Source organism: Gasterosteus aculeatus, chromosome 7 (assembly GCF_964276395.1).
Source record: "Gasterosteus aculeatus chromosome 7, fGasAcu3.hap1.1, whole genome shotgun sequence".
NCBI lineage: Eukaryota > Metazoa > Chordata > Actinopteri > Perciformes > Gasterosteidae > Gasterosteus > Gasterosteus aculeatus.
Genome location: NC_135694.1, coordinates 9,964,237 through 9,987,166, shown reverse-complemented (window position 1 = coordinate 9,987,166; position 22,930 = coordinate 9,964,237). Strand labels below are relative to the sequence as shown.

The 22,930-nt window shown below is 48.7% G+C and overlaps 1 protein-coding gene across 3 annotated transcripts in view; it reads left to right on the top strand.

The window, feature by feature from the left end:
- The first annotated feature begins 1,323 nt into the window (after nucleotides 1-1,323).
- The window catches only part of nlgn2a (neuroligin 2a), a 147,392-nt gene continuing 125,785 nt past the window's right edge, over nucleotides 1,324-22,930 (top strand). For all 3 annotated transcript variants that reach the window (XM_040179584.2, XM_040179583.2, XM_040179581.2), the window contains exon 1: nucleotides 1,324-3,185. The gene's annotated coding sequence lies outside the window, so the exon portion shown is untranslated. The remainder of the gene's footprint in view (nucleotides 3,186-22,930) is intronic.

Below are 22,930 nucleotides of genomic sequence, written 5' to 3'. Positions count from 1 at the left end.
CACTTCGTTCTCAGCACATAGGTGAGTGTTGACAAAACCTAAAATGAGTCATAAAACATGAACAAAAGGGTTTCGCTTTGATATTCAATTTTTAATCTCTCACACTGCAAACAGGAGGGATTGGCGGTGGCACGCTCAATAGGTCAGGTTGCAGGGAAAGTAAATTAGGCGGAGAGAAAATGGTCTTTCTGAACACTGCAGGTGCTTTAGAGAGAAAGGTTAATGGCTTTATGAGATTGCAATGACATATTATTGCAAACACCCCCAAGCAAACAAATGATTTGATTGCCGTATCGCAGGTTGCAGCGGTTGTGGCGGCCTGTTGTTAATGGAAAAATTAAAGCCATATGCATATGTGTGGTAATTGCGTACAGCTGCATGGACATGTGTAAGTACATGCGTGTTTTCGTTTGTACTCGCATATACGAGTATGCATGTGTGAGTGTTAACACATTTCCCACTTTCCCTCGTTCTCTTCCAATGGAGAAATGCCATAGCCGTAAGCGGCTGAGTCTGCAGGGGCCCAGCACCCTGGGGCCACATTAAAGGGCCTTTGGTCGCTTATGCGTAAAGCTGCACCAATCAAGTACGGCCCACCAGAATGTGCTTCTCGAGGCCCGAAAACATACATAAACACTGCAGAGGATTTCGCTACAGACCTGCAGCTCCCCCCGGGGCTCCCCAGTGGCAAACCAACCTCAAACACAACACACCTCACGACAGGGAGTGGATGAGTGTGTGTTTCCTCGTTGCCAAGGGAGTGCAAAAGGGACTGCGAGCGTCGTCTCACATGTGTTTGCCGCCGACTATCATTGCAGTCAGTAAAAACCCACAGGGTGTGTGTGTGTGTGTGTGTGTGTGTGTGTGTGTGTGTGTGTGTGTGTGTGTGTGTGTGTGTGTGTGTGTGTGTGTGTGTGTACGTCTTGGTTTTAGGCTCGGTTGTGAGGTCTCCCTGGTGGGCCATTACCTCTGACACTTGTCAAGGGTCTATCAAGTGTAGGACATCAACACCCCCCCTGTACATGAAGACACACGCAGATCCGCCACACGCGCTCACTTTGTCCCGATGTTATCACAGAGGGGAGAGACAATTTTCCGAGATCACGGCCCCAAAGCGGTCTTTCTCTCCCCTCGCTCTCCTCCCTCAGGTAGCTGGATGTGTCCGGAGGTAAAGAGCCCAACGAGCCGACGCCATGTTCTGGCTGATGGACGACAGGCTGGCTCCCCACATGAGCGGAGAAGCAGCACTTTCCCTGCCTGTGGGGTTTATCCGAGGAAGTGAAAAAACACAACGGCAGTAAATCTTCTCCACAATGAGATCTGGATGCATGCCTGAAAGCGCACGGCATAATTTGGAAATGACTGTTGGGTGGCGCTCGTTATACATGGTGCTTAAGTGTCTGCAGGTTGCAGCATGAAAACAAGCAAAGATGGAGAATAATTCAAAGTTGTTTTAGTTTTTTTATCCTGTGAGAAGGTAATAAGTGGGGAGCAGCTGCTGCCACCACAGTCTTTATCATTTGCATTGATGAGATCAGGGACTCCATGCCGGATGTTAGCTGCTTATTATCCCGTACTGTAAAACGTAAAATAAACAAATTTATAAAGTCCCACCCGCACCCCCTGAAAAAAAAGAATTATACCACGTATTGCTGATTAGTGAGTACATATCCCAATGTTTTTGTATATTATATCATGTTTTATCTCCTGTGGTATCACTATTAAGCTCATTTAATACCCTGTTTGGCCCTAGAAATACTGCTGTGATATTTACCCAATATGTTGAGCCTCCTATAGGGATTAGCCACGCAGGCAGAAATAGAGATTTACATGTTCTCTGAGTTGAAAGGGTAAACCACATAGGATGGAGGGAAGCGTATGAGTTAAATATCAATGGAGGAGCTCTTAAGCTGGTTGGCTGAATGATAAAGGGACGGAGGTTAAGGAGATATGCGGCCTGGAAGAATGCACGAGGGGGGAAAAATGGGCGAGTATCCCTTTAATATCGCCTGACGTCATGGTGATGCAGATCTGTCCGGCTAGCGGAGGAGAGGAAGAGGAGGAGGAGAGAGGGATGCCGAAATGAAACTTCTGCTCAGCACTCATTTTCCACATCTCTGAGCAGGAGAAGATGGAGAGCGAACCCTCACCTGTTTCCACCGCCGCTGGACCTGAGCGCTTTCTGTCATCGCGATAAAACTGACGCGAACGCGACGCATCCTTTTTTTCTGTTCTTTTTTTCTTCAACAGCAGAAAAGCGACCATATTGAGGTCAGAGGAAAGCGTTGCCGGGGCGACCGGCTTGCTGGGGAGGACACTGCGGCGCGCGTCACACGCCGGGGAAACGAGCTCGCGCACGTACGTGTGCGCGCCGGAGCCAGCCGAGGCGGTCACGGGCAGCCACACGGCAGCAGCAGCAGCAGCGGCAGCTTTTCGCACGAGACTACCGGAAGACCGAGCAGTCTGTGCCCGCGCCGTTACGGGGGACAAGTTGGAGCAAGCCGCGGCTCGCACCGGGACTCGGACCGGCGCCCTGCGGTGTCCGGAGGTCTCGTTGAGGGGATTTACTGAGGATTTATCGACGACGTCCCAGAAAATAGCTCAAGAACTGAGAAGCTGCGACCGCCGGTCAGCACAGGTGACGCTTCCCGGCTCGCAAATCTGCCGAGACCCCCGCGGACACAAGTTCCGTCGGGCTTATTCGTGTCGTGTTTAGGGCCTCGACCCCCAAAAACAGCCGTTCCTCCGGAGGCAAAGCGGATCGTGGGCCGGTAAATGACTTGATAACAGTCCGTGCCGGAGGAGAGCGCGCCCGCTCGGATGGGGAGTCACACCGAGCCGCTGTGCCGCCGCGTGGTGCCGGAGAACAGCCCTTCATCCTAGACCCCCGGTGTCCACTGCCCCCCCCGTGTCCGGGCATGAAGTCCCACCTGCTGGCCCGGCTGGAGTGATCGAGATAGTGCTGTCGGGGAGACGGCGGGTGGGGGGTGGGGGGTTCAGGTGGAGGGGGTAGGAGTGAGATTTTTAAAGGGGGTGTTCTTTTTTTTTTTTTTTTTTTTTTTTTCAACGAGCAAGTAGGCTGGAAATTGACCACCGGTGGAGGAAGGTCTGGTGAAGAAGAGGAGGAGGAGGAATCATCAGTGGGAATCTGGCAGCCCTCAAGCAGCAGGATCCCAATCTAACAGGTATGAGCTGAGGTTGTTTCCTGTGCATTGTACGAGAGCATTGCACGAAATGTGTTTTTCAAACCTATAAAAATACAATGATGAAATGAGAGATCACAATAATGAATAATTGGGCTAAAAAGAGGATTTATGTCAACAAACATTTTTAATGTATTTTCTGTCTAGACATAAATTTAAAAAAGAAGGAAAAGACAAAAAAGGAGACACATAATGTCAACAGGCGGAAAAAAACCCATTTGCAGTTATCCAACATGTAAGCAAGGAATAACTTGCATCCTGCACTTGAGCAGGTTTTGGTCCACGTGTGTGATTCTGCAGCATTTCTTTCTGCGTCTTGTATGGATGATGTGTTCTTGCTGGTCTGCCGATGTCAAACCTGTTGAGAGCCGCGCTGCTCCTTCACGGCAGCAGAGCCGTGTCGTCTCTCTAACGAGGACCTGGACTCAGAGCTCCTCTGGTGGAATGACGGAAAAACCGAGGCTGCCGTTCACTCAGGCCAGGCTCGCCGCTCGGCCCTCGTCCTCCTCCTCCTTCGCATGCACAATGTGAAGCTTATTAATCATCTCGCTGAGATGGCAACAGTGCCAGATAAGTGAGGGCGCATATGGCGATCATTGTGCACTTCTTGGACAGTGTATCGTCTGGAATGGCAGTGAAAGGGACTTGGAATGGACGGCTAATTTTACAAGGCAACCGGCATGTGTCGCTGACAGATGTTTGAAACGATGCTCACACACAAAGGTCCCTATTCAAAAGTTAAATCATCCTTCAACTCAAAATGAGCATAGCTTCATATTCTGAAGACCCAGGAAACTCCAAGGCGATTAGAACATATTCCCTTAAATGCTCCCCTCTATACACACACGCACACACACACAAATATAGATGCACACACACACAGCACGAAGAATGGGGTGCATTTATATGCGGGCGGGGGTTGTGGAGCATTGGGCCTGTGAGATGATAGGATTCAGCCGGGACAAGAAGACCTCTGTCCTTATCTGCGGCGATGAGAAAAGGAAGGCAGCTCCGCTCAGCCCGGCTTCTCCCCTCGGTTTTAGGCAGCTAGTCTGCCCCAGATATGGACATCTCATCTTTTAATGGAGGCGGAGGAGGAGGGTTTGGGGGCGGGGGGGGGGGGGGGGGCCTGTCCCTGTGCTAATTAGATGTTGTCAAAGACGGGTTGCTGTTTATCTCGACGCCCGCCGGCTGTAAACTTTGCACACCTGTGGAAGACATTTAAGGAGGATAAGGTGACCCGCTCATGCATTGTAGGGAGGGATTGGAGGTATCTGGGCGAGGATGGAGGGGGGGGTGCGGCGGTGCAACTTGTGTACAAATTCACTTTGGCTTTGCGGCTGATTCACAATGCGCTCTCAGAAAGTCAAAAACTGGGCGGCCTTCTCCAGGAGGCCTGCACACGCCGCTCTGTGTGTGCGAGCATCCTGCACTCGTTCCTTTTTCTGTGAGTCCCGAGCAAATGCATGCAAGACCCCCCCCGCGGACATCGCTCAGCGCCATCCATCCTGGGCAAGGAGCAGCGAAGCCGGAGGCAGACGGGGGCCCGAGCATTTAGAGCGCGTTGTCGGCTAGATGGATGGCTCCTAGCGCGGGTCGCTAAGCAGTCAACAGATGCAGGCGCGTGCTGTGACAGGGTGGCTTGGAATAGTCATTGCAATCTCACTTTAAAACAGCCCTGTCTGTTTGCTGCTAATTTTATCCCTCACTATTTATAGTTTTTAACTGCAGATGAATTGCTGACGGCCGGTTCTGCGGTGCGTTACAGTGTCCTCTGACGGCCGAGACGGCAGCGGTGGCCGCTAATGTCAGTTGAGGGATGTCATCTGTGAGGGGAAAAACCCCAATTCTTTGGCATTATGGCAGCTGACATGTTGACTGGAGAGCTGGGGACTCATCTGATGAACGCCGGTGGAATGAAATGTTTTGTTCAGTTCAAGTCAGTGTGAATTAGTGAGAAATGGTTCCTGTCACTTCTGTTAGTGAAGCAGAATAAGGAAACGGGGGTTGGATGTGTGCCAGCCACTGCTTTGAAGGCAGAGAAATGCACTTAATTACCCAACAACCAATATGTCTTTCATAGTCGTGCAACCGTGGTCTAATATTTTGCCTAAAAGTGTGTGACATGTACTTGGTGTTGTAACTGCATCTGCGTTACCGAGCACAAAACCAAGCTGATTGAATAAAACGGCTCCACAACGGATGCTATTTATTAATTTTTTTATAGACCTCTCGTTCTCCCCACGCAACCGCCCATGTGTTCGGGATCACCAGTGGGCCGCCACTCTTGGTGTTGACTTTTGGACGGCATGCTTTTGCACAACTCCTTTTCGTGCCTTCATTCCTCGTTCGTGTATTAATTTGTTTCTCTTCTCCATCCATTTGTAGCTGACTCATTCATTTGGTTCAAAGGGAGACCGGCTGTTTTCTTTCCCTTTTTCTTCTGAGAAAAGGAGTGTGTGTATGTTGTTTCGTTGCTATGGCAGCCTCTTTTTGGAAGGATAAACCCCTTTAAACCTGAAGCTTTGGTTTGGCTTTCAGTGGCTTGTATGTGTGCTCCCACATTTGTCAGTGTGTATTAAAGATAGAAAATTAATCAAGAGCCAGCTGACATTACCATATCGACTGCTGCAATGTCCAAATTGCTGCCTGCTGCATTTTTCCCCCATATGATAAAGCCCAGTAAAGCGTGTTCTCTGGTGCTGTGCACAATTCTGACATGAAATCGTTACACCCAAATGTTTTATTCCAATGAAAAATAAGCAAACCTAAGCAGACGGATAGGCATATCTTATTTACTCCAATTATTTTGCCGCGAGGAAATAAGGCAAAAGTTAATACTGTGCAGTAACTTTTGCATAGGCCCTTCAATCCTGGAAATTACTGAACGAGTAAAAGCAAGAGATGAAATGATATATATCGGCACTTCTCTCAGAGTACCGGTCTCCCACAGCCCCCCCTCCCCCCCACCCCCACCCACCGTGGCTCATCTCCCTCTCCTTTGTATCAGCCTGTTGAATGAGATCCCTGCTCTCTGGGGTGCAGATGGAGACAAGGGGTTGAAGCCATTACTCCTCTGAGCTTTGGTTATCTTCCTTCTTCTTACTATGAGAAAATGTTCCGCTCTTTCGTTTGTGTGTCACGTCTCATGTCTTTCCCACACGGACTCTCCCACTGTTCTCCTCCCGTTTGCCTTCAAACCCACATGGCTGAAGTCAACCTGCTGGCCCCTGCGGGCTCATCAAGGTTGGATCAAGGTCGAACGCTCCCTGATACATTTTTATCTAAAAAAAAAAGGAAAAGGTTACTTCTTGAGTCACGAGCCAACAGCGGTGGCAACCTTCGAGTTGCCACTCCTCCCCACGTCTCGCTGGGACCAGGCCGACCACCGGCCGACCACCGGCCAAGATCAATGAACATGAACTCCTCTTTTCTTCAAAGAGATAAAGGCCAAGATCAGACCTGCGGTGCAGGTGGTTGGTCACAGCTTCACATTCCCTCACACAATAGAAAATCTCAAGCCTGCGCGCTGTTGGGTCGGGTCCTGCATAGAAAGTACGATACAGATTTGATGGAATCAACGGCACTGGAGTCAGCATCAGCCGGGATTAAATACATCCTGCTTCCCGGCCAATCAGATTGACTGACGGTCGGAATCCGTGTTGCTCCGAGCAGAGCAGCTGATCCCTCTGGCAACCTGAGAGCCCCCCCTCGCTGTATTTCTCAGGCGCAACCATGGGAACGGTACCTGTGTGCTTTGTTTTTGTCCTCAATACCCCTTTGCAATCCCTTTTATATCCCGGGGTTTAATACAGGAATTTTATATCAACATTTGGCGATTAGTGTTTATAGAATATCCTTTTTTTTATTGGTGTGTGTGTGTGTGTGTGTCCCAATCCCTTCGTGTTATTCAGTCTCGTGCGGGTCATCTTTGCTCTGGAAGCACGTGCCACTGGTTACATCCGGCCATCGATGAGACTCAGGGAAGTGGAGTGAGTTATGGTATTGACAGCATCTCAAGGTCAGGAGTGGCCACATCCCCCCCCACCCCCCGCCCCCCCTCCTGTGGGGGCTCCACAGCAAACCCATCAGCATCGCAAGCGGATGCAGGCAGGCAGTCAGGGACGCTGGCTGCTATGTACCTGCCCTCTTACCCCGGACACAAACAGAGAGAGGAGGAGGACACGATGTGCTCTGAAAGTCAAGTGTGTCACAAGCGGAGGTCAAAACCTGGAGAGGCAACAGGAGGCCGTTTGAGAAAAGCGAGCTGTGAAGGAGCACAATGTACACCAGAGAGAGAGAGAGAAGAATGCCACAACATCACAAAACCACCGTCTCTGTTTTGCTCTCTCAACATCTGCTGAATGCAACCTCTTCCCCGCCGTTGCGCACACATTAGTATTGGCTGACACACCAGCACACATATTAGTATGAGCTGTCAGCGGAAGCCCTAACAACTGGCTGGAGAAAAACCCGCTGAATGGCAACGCTGGCGAAAGCAGGCTGCAGCAGCGTCGGCCAACGAGCTAAAGTGTTATCACCGCGTCTGCACAGCATAATGACGAGGATTGTTATAAAACACACACTAGCGCCGCTGCTTGTGTGTGTGTCGCTGCTTCAGTCCAACGAAATGAGCCGCCGCGGGGGCGTAGTCCGGCGACGCATTCTCCCGGAACTTGATGTCCGACCGTTGCATAAGTGGCGGTGGGTGGAAGACGTAGCGCGGTCAGCAACATAGCCCCCCGCCTCCTCTGCCGCCGCGACATTTGTCGCGAAGGCGCTGATGTGTTGAGCAACACCCGCTCCGACCGCCTCTGGCGTCCAGCTCCAGTTGATGCATTGTAGGGGCTGCCGGGGTTTTGGCAAACGCTAATGAAAAGAATAGGCCCACGTAGTGAATTAGGATGTCTCTTTCCTGACAGCCCATTCCTAGTTCCTGGTTTTAGTTGTGTGTGTGTGTGTGTGTGTGTGTGTGTGTGTGTGTGTGTGTGTGAGAGTGAGTGTGTGTGTGAGAGAGAGAGCTGGTTAGGTACAAAGGCAGAGGCGTGACAGTGATGAATGAGCACCAGAATGGCAGTGTTACACTTTTGCGCTGGCTGATGCCAAGTAGGCAATGATCGTCGCAGTTATTGTCCCAATCAGCAAAGAAAACAGGAAGCTTCTGGATGATCAGGGACACACGCGTGTCCACACAGACACGCGCACACAACAGCGAGAGCTCTCGCCTTTGGTTACATACACAGCAAATGTCTTAAAAAAGAAACACCGTACTCCTGTCTCCTTGGCTTTTCTTTAACTAAAGGCACTTTCTTTTTTGTTATTCTCTCAATATTTAAGGATGCGACATGTGTGTCCTCCATCCTTCATGAAAAACAATGCGCGTTGGTTGAATCATTCATCCGTGGCTCTTCGCACTGTCTCTCAAGGCTGAAGCAATTCTTCTGCTGACAAATAGTAGTAGGAGAGTGGGGCTAAATTCCAATCTGTGTGGATCACTCCTGGGACAAACACCCTGGACGCACAGCCTTTTTTTCCGTGGACTACACTTGCACAGGTAGCAGCTCACGGCACCGGGGACATAAATGTCAGTGGTCTAACTCGTGCCAGGCTTTATTGAGTGCACTTATCTGCCAGCCTCAGGCTACAGTATCTTGGTGAAAATGACTCATCTTCCCCTCGCAGTGCCCTTCACATGTCCCTTCTCTCTGAAATGTACAGAAGGAGTAAGAAAGAGGGCTTTTGGGGATATTTCCTGTAAGATTTTAGCAGCCCAGAGTGATCACAAGGGGAATATAGAAGATGCGGAAAAGAAGCGTGCGTTACACATTTAAAAGGGGCCGTAATGTATAGGTGGACTGTAAAAGGAGGGAAGGAGGAAGAACGCCTCCAAATCAGCCCAGAGTGGGAGCTTGGTCACGTGCCAGTGCTAACTGCTAATGAGTGGCCGGGATACGTGTTAACGTGTCTCACGGTCGGATGGCGGGATGTGGTCGGGTGGGGTTGTTTTCTGCAAAGATAAAACCATGGGAAGAAAGCAACCGGAGCTCCCCCGGTGCCCACGTGAAACAATTTCTTTCCGTTTGGGCTTTAACTCCAGGGACTTGGAAATAAAGAAGGGGAATAGGAGAAGTGGGCGGCGATTTTTGAAGGCTGCAAGTCAGCAGGATTTTTCTGGCCCTGTTTCTTTCGCTGCTTCTCTCTCTCTCCCTCTCCCCCCTCTGCTTTTGTGGGGAATAAACACATTTCAAAGGATGAGCTCCGGTCCTCTCACTGGAGAATGTGCTTTACATTCTGGAAGCCAGGGCAGCTGCAAGCGTATTTTGTAAGTACGCTGGATGAACGCGGGCTGAGCGTATATTCTAGCTTTTGAGAATCGAATATCTGAGTTGTATTACCGAAGGTCCCTAAAAGACCAGAATTGGAATCGCTTTCTCGACATGTTGCACCGCTCGGACAAATGTGAGGAGGTGCAACGAAATTCTAGTGGGTGAGCTGATCAACAAAACTACAAATGGTATTGAATTGGCCCATTTAGTTAAGCACACAGGGGAATCGACCCCCCCCACACTTGGCTCCACATCCTGCCAAATTCCGTCCCCTAACCTTCCCCCATTTGCGCCCATCCATCCCCCCTTTTCTTCGTTGCCACCGGTGGCTCTGGCCAGCCACTGGCCTCTCCATTTCCCCACTCTCCACTTAATTAACACATTGATCAAGATGCTCATAAATTAGTCCTCCGAAGATGTCCTCGTAGAGCACTCCTTCTCTCACACCCCTTCACCTCATTGGCCACGCTGTTCCTCCCCGGTCCCTGAGCCCGCCCAGGCATCCGCGGTGTCATCATCTGTGGCCAAACTGATTTTTTGCTCCAAATTTCAGCCCATTAAGCTGATCATAGATTTGCAGCAAAAGCTGGAGAGCGTAAAAGGAGGAATTAAGGCAAGTAGGGAGCAGGGAGTTGGCGGTCAAGGCTGCTCTCGTACAACCCCTCAATTCATTAGATTCACATTGCTCAACCTTTTCATGGCGCCCCCCTTGTGTCTTTAAATGTTTCCCCCTTCCTTCCGTCTCTCTCTCTTTTGCTCTCGGTCTGACCTGTCCAGAGCTGCTTGTTGGCTGCCCGCTCAAAGACTTTGCCCAATTAGGAGGCTCTCAGACTTCATTACAACCCCCTCCTCGTTGTTCCTGCCTCTTTTGTCTTGTTCCGGTTTACATTGCTTGTAGCCCCTTCACAATTTCCGCCATATTTCCCCCTTGTGAAATGTGTGAATAAACTCCCTCCGTTCTATTTAACCCCCTTGTTCCAGGCGGCCTGACTGAAGGCTTGCCTCAGTGATTCACTCATATCTTCAGGTCTCCAGAGTGAGGGATTGAAATATTAGCTTGGCCAGAACCTTCGGGTCTGGAAGTCCTTCAAATATAGAATGCTTTGGCAAACTGCCGAGGGGAATGCACACAGGAGACAAATATTTTCCTTTTAAGAGCGTAGCGATGAGAGCTTTGTCACAATAAAACTTACCAGGGTTGGCGCCAGTGTGGCAGAGGGGGAAAAACACTTACCCACCATCACTGCGCAGAGCTGGGTTCGCTTCTCGGCCGTGTTGCCTCAACACCGTTGGCGGGTACCGATTAGGAGGGAAGCCAGTCAGCAGTTTCTCTGCTGCACTACGGTAGTGGGGGCTCCACAAGGGCCTCTGTCGGGGAGGGGGGGGGGTGTCTTCGGCCAAATGAAAGCCGTTATTTCAGTGTGTCTTTGGGAGGTGGATGGACACGCTGTGGCGCTGTGCGGGGTCACTCTCCTGGTTTGCTTTTCTGCTTTTCTCTGTTGACGTCATTGGACGCTGACGGAGATTCAGTGGGGTAACGATAGCTTTGGCCTTGATGCATTCGCCGTACTGTGGGATGTGGTGTTTTTTTTTTTTACGGTGCTTTAACAAGCTAGTTGTGTTGCTCTGCGGCGCAGACACAACTCTAACGCACTCAGCTCACTTTGTGCATACTGTATGCTTGGTCCTTGCCCAAAATCCCCAAAACGTCCAGATAACGGATGATGATCCTTAGTTAGTTGAGGAAGCACTTGATTTAATATGTAGCAGAGCACTCATTTTAAAAGTCAATATTGCTGACGATTATGCTCGTGTAACTGTGGCAGCCAAAATCGTGATAGCCATTAAAATGTGGTTTATTGTGCAGCCGTAACCAAGGGCGCCCACCTCAAGCCAACAGATAGGTGCGTTTTTGGTGGTGCCGCCATTTTGCATGTTTGTAGTGTTTGATATGCCTTGTAACCTTGACAAGTGACACTTCTGTTCTTTCTGTAAGGAGAGCTCCCACAAAAGTAATACAAAAAAACGATAGCGCTAGAATGATCCCTTGTGGCCTTGTGCAAATAAGAAAGAGGCAAGGACAGTGAAGATTCAAAGGGACATAATGCCTGCAGGGCTAAGGAGAGCTAAGCAAGTCCGCAGGGTGGGGTGGGGGGTGGATTCCTTTCTGCTCATGGGGTCGCCTACTGTTGCTAAGGCTGGAGGGAAAGGATTCTGCAGAAGATGTTATTGCCATGTGTGACTCGAGCGGGCTCAGCCGCTGGGTCGTCCATCCATCTCTCTGTATGCATGATGCAAGGACATAAAAGATCCATAGGGGAGGGGGGGGGCAAAAAATGTTTAGTGGAAGAGAGAGTCTTCATTGTTGTTCCAGCACATTGTGTTGGACTGCAGACTTCTGGTGAGTAGCTCCCAACGTTTGCCCACATGTAAACACGCAAGGACACACACATGCAGGTTTACTCGCCTCGAGCATATTTCGCTGTAGCTGTCACTGCAGTATGAGGGTTACTGTGTTTTAGGGAATAATCTGATCTGCCAAGTGCCCTCTCTAGCTCACTAGTCTATTCTGTCCAGCAGTTATAATTACATTTACTCTCGTCGAAGCCAGACTTCAAGGTCAGTCATCACCGACGGGGATTTAGAGTCAGAGCTGAGGAGAGGACAAGTTAAACATTGTGGTTTTATGCATTAGAGTAAAATGATTCCCGTGGGTTCTGCATGTGAAGGTCAGTGATAACACTATCATGTTATAGTGGGGATGGGTGGAGATATCCAACAGCACCTTGACTCTATCCTCTGTGTGACGGAGTCGTCAGCGATTAGCCTACCCGTCACCCCGTCTGTCAGCCTGTTTGTATGCGTAACTTTATCCTATTTACAATTAGTGTTTGCTAGGACTTTGACACTACTCATCAGCGCCTTTACATGAGGCTTATATTTTACTGTTTATAAAAATAAAATACTCAACATCAAAGCATAGCACTTCAGATTTACGGATGCCGATTCAAACTCCCATGTGTAGCATTAAGCATAGTTCTGTTAAATGAATGCAGTTAAATTACAGTGCACGTTGGGATACGTCCAACATCAGTTGTAGTGGGATTCAGCCAGAAAGCAATGTGGTACCCAATTAAATATCACTGTCAAAAACAAATACATAACAATAAATCAGATTTACTTCAACATGAACTCCATTAGGATATATTTTATTTCATTTTCTGCTGATTGGTCATTTTTCCCTTATTATTCGACTCAGGTTTCTTGCCCAACAACCAATAATAATATTCAAATTAACCTTGCACACTACTAATCTTTTCTTAGTAATACAGCTTAGTAATCCAACTCAATCATCCCCTGTATGTTAGCCTGCTTGGCTGAATAACACCGCTAACATTAACCAGCTCCTTCAACACTGATTTGTTGCTCACAAAGAAGTTGTATTATCAGGCCTAATAATCCTTTTGTGTTGTCCCTTAGTTTTGAGTTCTGATCCATGTTGTCTTCATGCTTTTTATTGAGTGCTACAGTGTAAAGGTAGTAGAAGGTGAATGTGATCCCATCATTTAAAATGCTTTTGTCATCCATTGGATTGCTGTAACAAAGTTGTGAAGAAAGAATTCTTAACCTGCTTTGTACTGTTAATCTGCTGAAAGATTCATAATAATGTGCTTATCACAAATAAGACTTAATTGTCAGCTGTGGAGTTCCTTGTGCGAAGATTTCATGACACACGATTCCTTAACAAAACCTCCCCTTCCACCTGCTGCACCTTAATCCCCAGCATTATCCCCAACCTGGAAGGAGTAAAGTGGTGGGAAATTATGACTTCCAGTCAGTCATCATCATAAAGCTCCGTTCAGCTGACGCCAGCCTTGAAGCCCGCGCTGTAAGTACCCGGCTTCACACCAGGGGGAAGGTTTTTTTTTCATTACAGCCTCATATATCTGTTGCCCCCCAACATGCTTGAAAACCCCCATCCTCAAAGCATTGAAAACCAACTAGTCACACTGGCACCGGTGTGTGTGTGTGTTTGCTTTGAACGAGTCAACTTTGCTGGATTTAAGGCCACATGGTAGTTTAGGAGGTTGGATCGAGTTAGCATCTACTTCCTCCCTGCTGCCATGCCTCCTTACATAGAACACTAAATCGCAACCAACATCCAGTCTATCATGTTCTCCCCAAATGATGCTCGCTGGGTCCTGGAACAACATTATACAGCACGCCGTCTGTGATGGAGTATGGACGACTGTTGACGCCCCTTTGCGTCACGTTATGGACGACAGGCAAAGTGCCAGCGGCATATAAAACACTTCTTTGAGAAGTAGCATCAAAGCATCCTGATGCTTATAAATAGATATAAATGAGTAAGAAAAACAAATTATTTGTCCTTCGGATTGGTGTAATTTGCATTGGGACGTGTGAAAACAAACACAACGTCCACCACATTTGCCTGTTTTCATACACACACATAAATGCCACATGCCAGATCGTCGACACCCTCCATAAGCGCACATCAGCAAACGAGCCCCCTGCACACACAGCACAGACACAGCCTCCCGTCAGGGCCTTGTGGGTGCTGCATCCATTCATCGCGTTGCGGGATAAGCGGCCACATCAATGGCGGCATTGCCTGTTTCTTGCACGTTGCACATTGACGGGTTCACAGGCATGACGCCTCTGTGTCTTTGTCGATCAAAGTGTCAAAGTGTCACAATATATACAATATATAATATAACCACATGCTTTACATCACCTGCTGCTTGTTGGCAGGCATTCATCTTTCGCTCACCGTACGCGTTTGTACATTTATAAAGACACTCGTAGTTGGATGATGATTTGATGCTGGAGACCTTCTGGAAACCGTAAACTATACTGCTGAAATTGTGTGACGATTATAAAAGAGATATCACTCAGTGACATCATTTGTTGCCCATTCCAGTACATAAATGACTCATGCTTACATTTCCCTGACAATTGACCTCATCCGGTCATCCCAATGATGATTGTTTCCCTCGGGAAGTAGCAAGGCATTATTAGAGCACCACAAGGCCTGTTTGAGAAGAGGTCCGAACGGTTGTTGGTTGTACAAAGTGGATCCTTTTCCTCCATCAACAGTCATGATCCTAGTATGTCTTCAACTTTAAACCAGTAGTCATTTCTTGTCATTTTTGGTGTTCTTTCAGAACCCAAAGCTGCTTTGCCAGCAATCTGTTTATTACTATCTTTGTGTTAGGGGCACTAACCAAAGCGTTGAAACAAGCATAAACAAATTCAGGCCACACCACTAATAGTACAAACTATATGGTTAGAAATGTTGATGGTAGCAAGAGTGAATATATCTGCGCTATATGGAGCCCTCGCATCTCTTTTGATTTAGTTCATGCAGAAACAAACCATCACACACGCACTCACACACTCACACACAGACACACACATATAAAGGCTCTTCCTGACTTCCACGATCCATTACTACTCTTCTCCCCCCCACTTGTTTCTCTGCGGTCTCCACTTGCGGTTACGTAAGGCCCAAAACAGGTGTCGCAGAGTGATTGTGTATCTCAAGCTATTTCTGGGTGCAGGTGAACACGGACGACCACAGCAACACTCCCCACACTATCCTCCCACTCCAGAGCGCAGATGTTCTACCTGTAGCGTCAATTTAGTCCTGTGTGGGTCTGCGTTTGTGTCCACATACGTGCATTTTGTTCCAAACCTCACATTGACATAGGAGGTGGAAAGCAGGGAAATAATATGATTGTATCACAAACACATTCAGCCTGCACTTAAAGAGTGTTTTGCGACACCAGCTTAATATCCCCAGGCTGGCTATCTACCGTGCGCGGCGTATACATCATGCCAACATACATGCTTTCACTTGGGAAAGATAAACATCCTCCCGGCCAAGTGTTTATCTCCAGGTAAATGCAAAGTGATAGAGGTCGATAATGGGTAAAACGGTCCGGAGGCTGGGCCTTCGCGACCGGACGCCCCGTCAGAGCGCAGCGCACGTGTGTGCACGTTTGCCGTGAAAAGAAGTGCGATGCAGAGATTGGGGGGCTATTTCAGTGATGAGGTTGACTTTTAAAGAGTGACATGTTAGCCTGACTGATGCCGCTGCTCTGATGTAAAGGATTATCCCATTACTGGGACCTGGGCTTCGGCACTCAGTCACACACCTCGGGGAATGAGAGAAAGGATGGGAAGGGGAGGGGGGGAGGGGGGCTGGAGGGAAGGAAGAAATGGAAGAGAAAAGTCAAAGTGATGGAGAAGGGAACGAGAGGGACACGGGTAGGAAGGAGCATTAAAGAGAAGGGTTGAAGGAGCAGGGATGAAGTGAGACACAGAGCTCTGCTGCAGAGAGATCGAAATAGAAAGGGCCAAGAAGCAGCGGCCACAGCGAGAGGACGCAAGACGAGACAGTACGGGGGGGGAGCAGGGTAAAAAGCACGAACACGAGATAAAAGCAGATGATGAAGATTTGATAGTGTGGCTGTGAAAGAGATAGAGAGTGCATTAGGGAACAAAACCATGAATGATGCATCAAAGAAAGGACGGTTTGAGTTATTGGGGCTGGGAGTGGGAAAGAGGGGGTCGCTTAAAAGAGGAATTATATAAAAAGGGAAAAAGAAAGGCGATCGGCAACAAAAGCAGAAATGGAAGATCTCATTGGATGGACGAAGAAAGGAGGGAATGAAGGGGAAAATATATGAGATTAAAGGCAACAGAGAGGAGCTATTCCTGGACCAGTGTGAAGAGGAAGATGAATAAGCGAGGGATGAATGAAGAACGTGAAGTGTACATGAGAGGAACACCTGGGGGGGGTAGAGAAAACGGCTAGAGAGAAAGGCTGTTGAAAAGAGAGGACAGGTCATTATTCTGTCAGCCTCCCTCCCCTGTGCATTGATCCAGTGATCTGGCTCGCCTACACAATCGTGCACACACACACACACACACACACACACACACACACACACAGGGGCAATGCATGTTGGACCTGCATTGATTTGATTGGTGTCCTGTCTGGTCCCATGTTGGCTTGTTGTTTACGAGTCCAGTGTACCGTACATCACCACCTACACACACACACACACACACACACACACACACACACACACACACACACACACACACACACACACACACACACACACACACACACACACACACACACATATACTTACAGCAGCACTGAGTTTTATGACCGAACTCCAGCGGTGCCCTTGAGTGGGGCCATATTGCCATATTGCCAACACAAGTACAATATATATTTATTTAGTGAAACGGACACACCGTAGCCCCTGAGAGGACTGTAAACCAGCACTCAAACAAGCATGAGATTAATGATTTATTGTTTTAATGGGGGACCCTTTCACAGCCATTTCCTGCCCTCTTCTCTTTGGTAACTGTATACAGAAGCGGCCTCATTGCAACGGGGGATAAAACCATTGCTACGGATGTTGCATGCAGGTGGTCACGGGACCGGTCGCAGTCTACGGTTGTATGTATAATATTCAATATGAAGGGATGGGTGGCAGCAGAAGCTTCGGAGTCCTCACAGGTTCATGAATATATTGATGCACTTTAGTTTCACCATATGTTTTGTGATTCTGTAATAATTGTTTCTAAATAGCTTCTCTGTCGCCTGAACCCTTTTTGGGAACGTCTCAATCTGCACTTGCACACGAGCAGTGAAATAAGGCGAGTCGTTAGGAAGGCACGCCGAAGCGGCGTTCGTTGCGCTGACTTTGATTGGAGAGGGTTGCTGTCAGATGAAGTCTTACAGCACCCGTCAGGGCAGTAATACAAGCTGAGAGGAAATAACATCTATTTCTCTGATGACATCTTTACAAGTGAAAGTAATAGAAGCTGCCGGCCAAACATGGCGTGGGAGTCAGGCCAGTCAAGCTCAGAGACAATCCATGTCAACCGCTAAGTGGCAGTGACTCATTCGTTGCAATTTATTTAAGGATGAGGCAACGCGCACTGCAGAAGTTTTGATTAGGTGCACTTGCAGTGAAGTACATTTTCTCATTATAGTCGCTGTGGCTTTGATCGTCATCCCTTTAAACTAAAAGCCTCTTTCAAACGGGTTTCTTTGCACCACCTTCAGATCCAGATATCACAGTAATACACTGTTAAAGGCGGCTACAGTGGAAATGATGTATTCCCATGCTTATCCGGTCAGCATATTGTCTTGGACGATGCAGTTTAAATATTTGTTCAATATTTGGGCTTCACGTCTCAGTCACCGTGTCTCCGTGCAGCAAAACTTTAGTGGGACTTATTCCTGTCCCTCACTCTGAATGCCTGCGAGGGACGAAGAGCTTTTGATACAGAACTTGTCCTTCAAACTTCCGCTTTGAACCCGCTCATGGAGCCGCTTCTCGCCGCCACAAACAGGTTCCTGTTAAATATCAGGGAAGAACTGCGTGAGGGTGAGAAAGACGACGCCCTTCCCCAGCAGCAGCTGGTTCACTTTCACCGCCTCATCTGTGACATGGTGTTTTGCTTGTATTTTTCCACTTGGCAATTTCCCGCAGACAATTTCACATCCACACATTTCAAGAGCGGAGGAAAGGAAAAAAATTGAGATATAAGGGAGTGAAATTGCTTTGCAAATAGCTTTTTTTATTTTCATTTTTATTTATTTTTTACACAAAGTGCATCAGCACGGTTAATGGGGAGACCAGCTATAAGGGGTTGCGGTGCATGTGCAGAGTGAGTGGGTAATGTAAATATTATCAGAAATGAAAACTTCAAGTGGAGTGGGTGTACAGTGAAAGGCTGCATTGAACGCATTAGGGGAGGGGGGGGGGGGGGGCGCTTTCCTGCAGAGTGGAGCCCATTTGGGAGAACACAGTACTGCTGTTTATTAAGCTGGTGTTGAGGAACGCGCTTCAGAGAGGAGCATTTAGATGTGAGTGTGAGACACTGGTCCTGTAGTAGTCCGGGTACAGCTGAGCAGTGCACCACCAGGCTTGGAAATTAGACACCGAGGCAAGTGAGGGAATTAGCATCTCTCATTTGTGTCTTGTGAATAAGACATAAGAAAATAAGTAAATGATGGTGTTCCATCATGCGCGCCTCGCTTCCTCATTACACTTTCACTACCTCTGCCCGATATTAATTGTCCTGCTTCTTTACGAGTTGCAAGGCTCTGCTCTATTAAAGTAATTGGCCGGCAATGCTTTGTTTACGAGTTTTGGGATGGGCCGGCTCCGTCGGGTCATTGCACACTGCGGCGCCTGTGAGGCCATATGCCCGGTCGCTCCGACATCACCCTCGCATCCATCACTGAGCTTTAGTGGGCCGAAACATACACACATTCATGTTTTTTGGCGCCTGGTTAAAAAAGGGCCACGTCAAACAGATGTGTCCATACTCGGTGTGTGGTGCTGTAGTGCTGCTGGGGGCCAAATGGAAGACCACTTGGTGCCCTTGGAGATGAGCTGGGAGACCCTGTAGGAGTGCGTGAACACACACGTACAAGACATCCCAACTCTCGAACAAACCAACACAGGATCCCTCTCTCGCAGACACACACTTACCTCTTCCCTGCACTCGACGGTAAAGCTGACGGCCCACGAGTGGTTTCAAAAAGAGTTCGAGAGGCCCGAAGTCAAGATGGCCCCGGTCCATTAGGAAGTAGCGAGCACTTACCTCCTCCTGTAAAGATGATAATGATGACTGGGGCCGCGGCGCTGAGGACCTGTGAAGAGCGGGCCGAGTGGCTCGGGGGCCAGAGGTTCGGCTCTTCAGGGTGGAGGGCGCGCCGCGATATCCCGCCGGGCAACTTATTGTCAAACGGGCTCCGGGTTGTCCGGGGGGGCTGCCCTGGTAATAGAGGAGGATGGAGAGCGGGAGGGGCAGGGTGGGGGCGATGTGGGGAGGACTGATGTACTCTGCTCGGGTGCATTGCAGTGTCGGCCAAAGCTGGTGCACAGCCATGAGAAGTAAGAGCCGATCCAATCCTTGAAAAATAAGTCAGTTATAGTCCGAATAAGGATTCGTGTTTGCAGATTGTGTTTGTCTCCCCGGAGTTATTTATTATAGAGTCGGACAAGATTTGGCATGTTGATTGAACAATTTCTGGAGACACCCCGATGGTTTACCTTTTGCACGGTCGTGATTCTTTTCTGAAGAGCGCTGGAATGCATCATAATGTAACAGCTAACCTGGAGTAGCTCTCTCTCCATTCCATGGATTTGCTGTGTTGCACAATTTAACATTATATACAAGTGTCGATTATTCATCTTCACACCATCAAAAAGACAACGCCGTCTCTAATGTTACGTCAAACGAGCACTTCAGTCACCCACCATGTTTCCGCCTTGCGGAAGAGAAGGCGCCATTGGTTTTCTCCAACAGATGTGGTGAATGGAATACAACTCTTAACATAGAGCTCAGTGCAAAACGCCACAGCACTCCTTCTCTCCCTCCCCTTCTCTGGACGACTCACTTCTGGCCGCCCTCTTCCCCCCACTGCCTCCTTTTCTTTTGACTCTGCATCTCCTGGCCCCGATATTACCAATAGACGCCCTGTCGGAGCGCTGTGAGGGAGCGAGATAAGGAGATATCAGCCGGCCTGCCATCAGCAGAACAGCCCCCAGGGTGATGGGAGGAGGGGCTCAGGGAAGGGGGGGGGTTTGGATGGGCATCAGTACGCACTGAAGGACAGACTGTGGCGAGGACAGAGGAGACCTGATTCTGCCAACAAAGGCTTAGGAGGAAATTGATTACGTTTCATACTGGGGCGAAAGTAATCGGATTTCACAAAACCAATATCTGTAATCACACATACGCAATAGTCATCAGACCAGATAGGAGAATATTAGATAAAAAGCGTTATCGTTACTGCGTCTGAGTTTTGTTGGATGCGTAGGCTTCAGAAATAATAGATTTTTAAAATTCAAATGAAGCCCCGCCCCTGTCATGCAGACCGGCTAATCTGAGCGCTGGCTGCGTCACAGTGAGTGACACATTTCATGTTCCTGCACTCGTGTCAGATTGTTTCCGATTTTCAGCTATTTTCTGCGTGTCCTGAAAATAACCGCCCGCTGTGACCGGAAACATAAAAGTAGCTTTCTTTATTGTGGGAAACGTGTTTGTTTGTGTGCGTATTAAAGGACCGGGTGGTATCCTGCAGGTTGCTTCAGGAACAGGAGCTGAAGGTGAAAGAAGTGGAAAGTTATTCACAACGATAAACACTCGTTCCTCCTCCTAAAGTCGCCATAGACTGAGAGCTGTGGGGGTCCGCTGGCAGGGGGCCGCGCTGTCCCTCCATTTCTCCCCCTCCGTCCCCCTCCCCACCTCACCCCTCGTGTTTTCAGAATTGTATGTTCAAACCAAAAACTCCTCAAATGGAGAGGCAGATTAATCCAAAAAGTCAATTGACTCATCAGCAAACACACACACACACACACACACACACACACACACACACACACACACACACACACACACACACACACACACACACACACACACGCCACAAAGATAAATAGGCAGACTGATTCAGATATGCACACATCAAATACAGACATGCATCAAAGTACAAACAGACAGAAAGAAATAGACTCACCCTGTGGGGACACAGAGATGCACAAAGAACAGTAACACGCGCACACACACACACACACACTTGTTTCATTTAAATCACCACGGCACCCGCTTACGTCCCAACACTCCACTTTTAATAGACCTCACCCTCTTTATGGCTTTCTGCCTCCTAAACCCATCAATCCCCCTCCCTCTCCCCCTCCCTCTCCCCCTCCCTCTCTCTCTCTGTCTCTCTCTCCCTCGCTCTGTCTCTGTCATATCTGATTGGAGCTGTGACGCAACCTGCCTCTGTCTTAGTCTGCTTTATCTTGCTCCATTTTCTAACTGCAATCACTTTTTGTCTTACGCCCAGTTCAGTTTCACCTCCTTATTCTTTCGTCTCTCCCCCACCACTCTGTTCCCGCCACTCTTTATGTATATATATATATATATATATATTTTTTCTTTGCTGCTAAGAAGGCTGGAGCCAGTGCAGCAGTGCATGTGGAGAGGGATTAGATAAAACGAGAGAGAAGAGGAGAAGAGATGAGTGGAAATGAGTCAGAGAAAGAGTCCAAGGACAGCAAACCGAAGCAGACGAATCGACTCGCAGGCTGCAAATGAGTGCTGGGGAGGGGAGGGAAGTGGGGGGGTGGGGAGGGGTGATTGAACGAGGACAGATGCTGCACAACTCATGGAGCTATAAAGCTAATTTCCTTGTATTGGGTCAGCCGGTCAAATGTCTTCACCTGAGTTTTTGTTTTTTTCCTCTGACATATTCCTCACCGACAGGTGACGTAAAGAAGCACTACTCACTCCGTACAAACAGAAACATGTTCCCGCGACCAAGTCATTAGCATCGCGCTCGTGCTGGCGGCTCCTTTTCGTTCTAGCCTTCCCCATCGCACCGGAATCTAATCTGTACTCATATCAGCTCCAAATGCACAAAATAATAAGCCTATTTCCATACAACTCAAATGACCTGTTGCTTAACTGTGAGATAATGAAGCAGGTACTGAGAGGGAAGCTCATGATGGTGCTGCTGCTGCTGTAGGTGGGCTCAGGTGCTGCGGGGGGGGGGGGGGGGGGGGGAGTCCGGGGGCAGCAGGGCCTGACCGGTGCATCAGCAGCACACCTGCACCTTGCCTCCCACGTCTCACCTCCTGGCTCCTCCACACAACTCCCACACCAGTAATCACACTCCCTCGCACAGCTCCTCAATAACAGCGCCCCCCTCCTCCCCCCTCCTCCCCCCTCCATGGCCCTCCTTCTCAACCGTAGCAACACCCTAAAGACCAGAATGTCCTAGACTTTGCAATAAAACCAGCCAGTGTTTAACCTGCTTTTCTTCGGCGTGTTCTCTTTCGGATTCATGAACATTTTGCCAGTGACGTCATACTTTTATGTCCCCAGTGGGGCTGACAAGAAGTTTAATTTGTTGGGTGATTAAATCATTAATCGACAATGTGTGACATTTTTGATGTATGAGGCCGGATGAATGTGAGAGCAGATTTTTCATTATACTGAATTAATCACGACCGGCGTCCTGTTCTGACCCCAGTGCGATCCTACTGTTGCCGAGCACTGCAGCGAGCTGGGGAGGAAAATGGCCCTCGCAGGAGTCGTATCGAGCCGCACAATTATAAGAGTGTGTCCGGCTGCTCAGCGATGGAGGGGGGTCGCTTGTTTGGTCACAGACGGAAATGTCTACATACGTTTATATGGATTTTCATTAGATCTTTTACCCAATCTTAGTTTATTTTTATTTTTATATATATATAGACTATGGGGTTGGCGCCACATATTGGAACTCTGCCTCGGTCAAAGACTTCCCGGTGGTGGAGAACCGGTCACCAGAAC